The sequence below is a fragment of the Cryptotermes secundus genome, unplaced genomic scaffold (genome assembly GCF_002891405.2).
Source record: "Cryptotermes secundus unplaced genomic scaffold, Csec_1.0 scaffold709, whole genome shotgun sequence".
NCBI classification, from domain to species: Eukaryota; Metazoa; Arthropoda; class Insecta; order Blattodea; family Kalotermitidae; genus Cryptotermes; species Cryptotermes secundus.
In genome coordinates, this window is record NW_019738358.1 from 1,246,512 (window position 1) to 1,253,828 (window position 7,317).

The window sequence follows — 7,317 nt, forward strand, 5'->3', positions numbered from 1 at the left end:
GAGAAGAGAGTGAGAGAGGCGGGGGGGCGTAACTGGCATGGGGGAAATGAGAAATGCGTACACGGATTTGTTTGATATAATTTCGTGAAGAAAACCATGCAGTAGACCTAAATACAGATGGGATAATCGTATTAAAATTATTCCTAAATAGAGTGTTCAGTTTGTATTTGAGGTTCTAATAGCTGAAACTATGACAAGTTCGATTTTCCTTGGATATACCTTATAGTTCCTGTGAAAACCAACCGACGTTTCGGAAGATCATATCGTCTCTATCATTAGGGTAGGAGATTAAGTCAAGCAAGAAACCAACATGAAAAAACTATTCTTGGTCTCTCTTACGTGCTGTTTTCTTGCTTGACTCATTCTTTGACACTAAAAGTTGAGGAAATATTTCATTCCGAAACGTCGGTTAACGTTCATCGTCACGTATAAGTTGTTTGACAGAAGATAGAACTCTTGAGATATTCAGTTGAATTATTTCTTTCATCCAAATATCGTGTAGTATATTGAAATCAGTGCCGGTCACGGTAGCCGAGCGGTCTAAGGCATGCACTATCTTCGCTCGCTCGGAGGCTGAGATCGTGGGTTCGAATACCACTCAGGGCATGGATGTTTGTGTGCGTTTTGCTGTGTTTGTCTACAGGTAGAGGCCTTGCGACGAGCTCATCACTCGCCCAAGGAGTCCTACCGTATGTGTAAGATCTAGTAAACCGAAGTGAAACGGAGAGTTTCATGGAGGTAGGCCTAGGCCCAAATGAGGCCTGTAGCGCCAAAGGAAAAAAAAATATTGAAATCAGTAACAATAATATTGTTCAACTTCAAGCGTGGAAGGAAGCATAGAATGATGTGTAAATACACCCACATGACGGCTGGAAGGCATATAGAAGTAAAATCGTGTAGAAGAATGTTTCAACCAGTTTGGAGGGTTACAATTGCGAAACTTGACGAGAGAAAGTGGTGGAATGGAAAATCACGTCCCTGGAATAACATTCCTGAGGCTTGCTGAAGAGGCAGTGTTATTAGGCAAACACAATAATAAACATATAAGAGAAATATTAACTACATGAAGCAGAGTACTTCTTGATAAGCTCATAGTTTCTCACCTACTCGAGAAATTACAAGCAGTTATGCAACGGCATATTCATCCCCATAAATGTCTGCCATTGGCCCCTATTCTGAGCCAGATTAATCTTTACCACAACCTCTCACTATCTTTCCTAGGATAATACTTCATTGCGCGTTTCAGCTTAGTTGTAAGGCTCTAGATCAAGTGTCCTTAGCCTGGCGCCCACGCTTCCCTAAGGGGTACATGCATATATTTCAGAGGCTCCGTGAATTTGGATGAGGAAATAATTGCATCTATATTTTCACTAGCTCTAACTGAAATGTAAGCAACAAACCACAGTTGCATTAGTAGTATTTGTGACTTTTTTTATTGATAGTGGGGTGGGACTAAGTCCCTTGTACTGTGGCCACTTCTGGCCTATTGTACCAGCCCCAGATGATAGGTGAGGGTGATTGTGGAGCAATTGGTGGAATGAAGATTGGCAGGGGAAACGTATCTAATTGTCAATGCGGTATGTTCGGAAAGGATGCATTTGGAAAATAAGTGTACATCAAGAATACAGCCTCCTGGAGAATGACACCTCGTAGATTGGTAGGTAGGCACCAACGCCGCAGAGGAAGTAGATTCTTCCATCAAGAGCAGTAGAATTCTGGATAAATCAATATTTCGCAGGAGAGACGGTACAGGAAAGCGCGACATGATATTACCTATATTCACTGTCGTGAGAACCTCATGTCTTGTAAAGCGTACTTCAAGCTGGAGTACACCAGCTTTCATCTTTGTTTAAATTGTGTTGTGACATAATAGAGCTCAAACCAAAGGTCAAAATGTGAGGTCTGAATTTGGTGCTAACTGTTTCACCAAAACGAAACTGAGATTCTCACAGCTCTGTCTGTGAAGAAAACCGTACTTTCTGGAAAGCAACAACATGACATAATTTCCCCGGCATTTCGAAGTAAGGTTCTGCCTACATTTTCGGGGTTGAAAATTAATCCAAATAGAAATTTCCACCAGATTTTTGTAAAATTTCTTGCTTAGCTTAAACTTCTAACTTGAGGATGGAGGCAGGATAAGCCTCTGATTCTTCATTGGACTTCTGTACCCACCTACAGGGCGTTTCAATCCAAGAATATATATCTGTTCAAATTATATAAGGTTATGCCCGTCCTAAATGACACTTTTGTTCTCATATCGCCTGAGTTCGGCTAGTCACACTTCCCAGTACGTGACGAGGATCTGTTAACCGATTATTTGCCGACGTCTAATTAAGTCTCTTGCAGTGTAACCGGTCAATAGGCTAGTCCGAGCCTGACACGGCGTTTGGAAACACATGTCAGCGTATTCTGCAAGTCAAATCTAAACCTTGTGCAGAAGGCAGCGTTTGTTCTGTTAACTTGCTGAAAGCTGCAGAAGTTCATAATCACTGAGCGATCAGAGGCATCACCTTGATGATTGGATCATCATCATCATCATCATCATCATCATCATCATCAGTAATCTGTCAGACGACAGATCCACAGTCTCTTCCAAAACAGTTCCTCCACTTAATGTGATCTTCTGTTTTTGGAAAGAGACTATCCAGGAAAAGTGACAATGTGGTAGTTTTTCCATTGCTTTCCACATCGCAGTACAACAGCCGTTCAAACCACTCTGGTCACGCCTGTTGCTATACGAACTTGAACCATCTCGAGCATCATTTGCTCTGTGCTTCAAGTCGCTGCTGATGACGCTGCTTCCGGCATCAATTTTTGGTTTTTGGTGTCTCTCCGTCTGATGCCAACCCTTTGACCTCTCCAGCAAGGGAGGCCCTGCCAGTAGCTACGCTACCGCTGGTATAGCTCTCAGGGCCCTTGGCATACTCAAACCCCCTCACCACGGTACGGTGGAGACACTAACGAGGGGGGATAGGATCATCTACAAGAATTAAAATCAAAATCGGCCCATCTTACCTATGAACAGGGTCATAACGATAAACGGCGGTGAAGCTAGGAATTCGTAAATTTAAAGTAACAGAAGGTATAGGAAATACAATCGGTCCCATATGGCATACTTAACCAATCCGATCAGCCAACCCAGTTCGGACATCTCTCCCATCGGGATACCCCTTATCAGCAATGAGGTTACCAACTCACAGAGGTCAGTATGGTGTGACAGATTCTTCATGGGTTTCTATAAGGTTTCACATCCGAGTGTTCAGTTTTACTTCACAGATAGCGCTAGTGGTAGTCACAAAATGGTTTCACAAAATCTCCATTTAACCCTATGCATTGGTTTTCAGTGACTTGGTTTGTTGACAAGGATTGTTGCATAAAATTTTCACCTTGCTTTCTGTCTTAGTTTCAGATCTGTGCGTGCTTTATCATAATTCGTATTGCATATTTTCTTGGTACCTCCTTTCGGGGGACTTGTGTGTAGTGCAAAATGAAGAATTTTCCATAGCATGCTATGTATGTGAAAGACATACACTTGACGAAAGGGCAAGCATATTCATAACAACCAACCCCATCTTCTCGTCAGAGAAGATGTTACATAAGGATTATTACCGCAAGAGTTAGGTTGAAAAAAATCTCTGGTCATGGGTCTCAAGGGGCTTGACGCCAAGACGAACCGCCAGTCGTAAAGTAATTTTGGCTTTGATTTTTTATATGGGTTGTCAAGTGACTGACGTTAGCTCCTTCAAAGGGACCTAACAGAGCGTCTCCTCTCTAATCTGAGGATGGAAACAGATCCAGTTTCCGAAGCGTTGTGTTCTCCAGTTTTCAGAATACAGGACAATGAACGAAATTCAGAAAGCACGATAACTCCTATGATTATGTAGGCAAGGAGGTTAGTTATTGCCTTTAAGAAAGCGAGCCATTGGTCCCTTTCTGAGCCCGTTCTGTCCAAACTAAACTCTTACTGCTTCCCCGAGATTCGTTTTAATATTATTCTATTATCTGTGCATAGGTCTCCTAAGTAGTGGACACGCCTTCTATTCTGTTGTATTCATATTTTATGTGAATGACTTATTTTTTCAATGCTTGCTACCTGTTCGCACCATTTTTTCCCATTCATTTTTCCGTTCCTTTGTTGAGACACTTACTGACTTCCTACCATGGAAACTTGGGTTCAGTCTCTGTTGGCCTCATATGGAATTCATGGCTGAAGAAATGGCAGTGGGGCAGGTTTGTCTTGGAGTATCTTCGGTTTCCCCTTACTGATCACCATTTCACCGTTACTTCATACTCATCTGTCGCTGCCCTATGGGGAGTGATATATTCCTGACCAGGCATCCCCCATCTGTAACTTCGGGACTTCGTGTATGATCAGGGACACTGCTGAGTTTCTCTTTTTTAAGTTTNTCAGGGACTTGGCTGAGTTTCTTGGGGTGGGGTGAGACTGATTCCGCTTGCTACAACAACAACAAGAAGAAGCAAGCAACTAGCAGATCTCTTCTTGATGTTTTAGCTTCATAATGGTTCCTTGCTTGTCCTTTCGACACTGAAGAAAGAGGCAGTACGTTACTCCGAAACCTGGTTAACTTCTACCGAACTCCACGGCATCTCAACATATATGATAGCCCTCTTTAAATTTAAACTATCGCCTCTTCTCTACTTATTATCACTTAAAATTTGCTCACTTCTGCCACGAGCGTGTCACCCAAGTGTCGTAACTTTGCATGACTCAAGATTCTTTGAAGCTGTGGATGTGTATGTATAGATCCTTTATTTGGCAAGTTTTGTCCTTCGTTACGCCTGCAAAACAAACAGCACGTGTAGGTTTGTTTGTTAAACAGAAGAAGGTGGGAAGAACTATTTGCTATCAAACGAGTATTCGTCCTATACTAGACATGGCTCCTACTCAGGAAATGGCCACCATTTTCTTTTCATTCTGAACACCAGTCAAAAACGGAATATTATTCCGTATCAGATATGAAGAAAAGGGAGAAATTCCTACTCAGATTGGATGTAAACTTCTGATACATTTCATGTCGTTAGACAGTTGCATAGTTGAATAATTATCAGCCATTGACTTAGGCCATTAGAAAGTTGTTGTTGTAGCATGGACAGCCGTTGCTTTACAATGACCGCGAAATAGGCGAATAAACAGCGTTGTTATACAACCCGTTTCTGGGCAACGGGCCGGTAAACACGTTCCAGCACCAACGAACACCTACGAAACAACAGAGTTACTGCTGGAAACGGTGTTCTCTACACGGGACGTGTAAATGGTTTATAAGGAAGACAATTGGGGCGACCCAATCACTGCAAAAGGAAGAATTCTTAATAACATGTTATATGTGCGAAATATAAACTTGACGAAAGACCAAGCGTATTCATAAGAGACAACGATAACAGACACGTTAGAGATATCGCTAACAGCTGTAACTTCGACATTATCGCAGCACACTCCAATTTCTATCAAGGTAATTTACTTTTATAATCTTCTTTACTCTAATATTTGTCTGAATGACCTCAGACGCAATAAATTGGCGGAACCTTGGCTATTGTAACGTGTAGGTGTGCGTGACTTTTAAGACGGATTTTCATGATCGGATTTATTTCACATTTTACATTTACACAACTCGGGCCTACATACATTACAACACTATCGCTATTCTCTTCACTTTATAGTTCAGCTTTACACAAGCTCTAAGCTTGCCAGTCTTCAGTAGCCGTATCCTGGGAACGGATTTCAACACAGTCTAACTCTAACTTTAGATGACACATGAAATCTTCACACCACCTGATTCTTTCATTGCCATTTCTTCTCAGTCACCTTCGACTGCCACTTCCAGAACTCGACTTAATAATTCTCAGTTACCATTCTGTACTCCTTAAGCGACCTTCTTTGTCCCTCTATAACTTCTAGGAACGGGCCCCATGGAAAACCCCGTCTTCAGTTATTAAGAAGGCGTGTTTATAGATCCGTTGCCTAGAAATAGACGTCCTTCTGTTGCATGCGTACGCAACGCGGGAATATGTTGCTGAGTCGTTGCATAGCAATGGATATACACGTCACACTACAAACTGTTCCCACCTATAGTTACAGTTGTCACAGATAACTCCCCATCAAATTATCCGCTAAATCACGATGTAATTAAATGTGTATTTTACTTAAAATGAAATTTGCCTTACTGTCTAGGGTCTAGGTTGGATGGCTGAGGAATCAGGGTTTGAATCCTGGCAGGAAGAAGATATTTTCTCTTCTCCACAGTTTGTAGGTCGAGTTTATGAACCACTCAGTGTCATATACAGTGGGCACGAGTAGCTCTTTCTCCGAAGGTGATGTCGCCGGTTACTGAATCCAAACACCTTCATCTACTGCCGAACATGGCATCACACCTTCTGTCCTGTATATCGATATGACTTGTTCCTAGTTAAGCACGCGAATTTATATGACTTTATCTCACTTTGTGCAGTGGGTAGCCACTCTCTCTTTATCTGGCTCTACTTTCTTTTGGAACTTGACACCTTTTTCAGCTTCGGTAGGACTACTTTGAGGGGGATCAGCCCGTCGCAAGACTTCTACCTACACACAGAACAACACAAACGCTGAGAAACTCACACAGACATACATGCCTCGCGTGAGATTCGAACCCAAGAATCTAGTGTTCGAGCTGGCGAAGACTTGACAGCTTTTTCAGCTTCGGTAGCATTCCTTTGAGGGGGATCAGCCTGTCGCAGGCCTCTACCTACACACAGAACAACACAAACGCTAAGAAACTCACACAGACATCCATGCCTCGAGTGAGATTCGAACCCAAGAATCTAGTGTTCGAGCTGGCGGAGACGGTTCATGCCTTAGACCGCGTGTCCACTGTGATCGGCAGTTGAAAGTTGCAAATTTCTGAAATTCAAATTTACAACTCACCTTGCTAATGGAATTCATGCCCAGCTGACACCGCGATGGTTTCGAGAAAATTGCACTGCAAGAGAACGTAATCCAGTGCGCGTAAGGAACCGTACTGTCTCACGCGTAGCTCCAGCCACAGCAATATCACGTCTGTTGTTCGCCTTGGTGATGTGATCCCTTCCCTGGAAACGCGACTTTGAGTTATACATCGTCGTGACGTCACGGCACAGTAATCAGTCTCACGTTACGTAAAAATACTTCGTATCATAAGTTGAACGTTTGCGTAATATTGTCACATGTAGGGGTGACTATAGACGGGGTTTGGATTGGTAATTACCAAATAAAAGTAATTATAACCCTGAAGCCGTGCCATAGCTCAAGCGGTTAGTCGCTGGCTTCCCACCGCCGCGGCCCGG

The 7,317-nt window shown here is 42.7% G+C and overlaps 1 protein-coding gene across 1 annotated transcript in view; it reads right to left on the reverse strand.

Moving 5' to 3' along the window:
• The window catches only part of LOC111870866, a 30,870-nt gene extending 23,815 nt beyond the window's left edge, over window positions 1–7,055 (reverse strand). The window contains exon 1 of the mRNA XM_023863458.2: window positions 6,920–7,055. The gene's annotated coding sequence lies outside the window, so the exon portion shown is untranslated. The remainder of the gene's footprint in view (window positions 1–6,919) is intronic.
• Window positions 7,056–7,317: the final 262 nt, after the last annotated feature.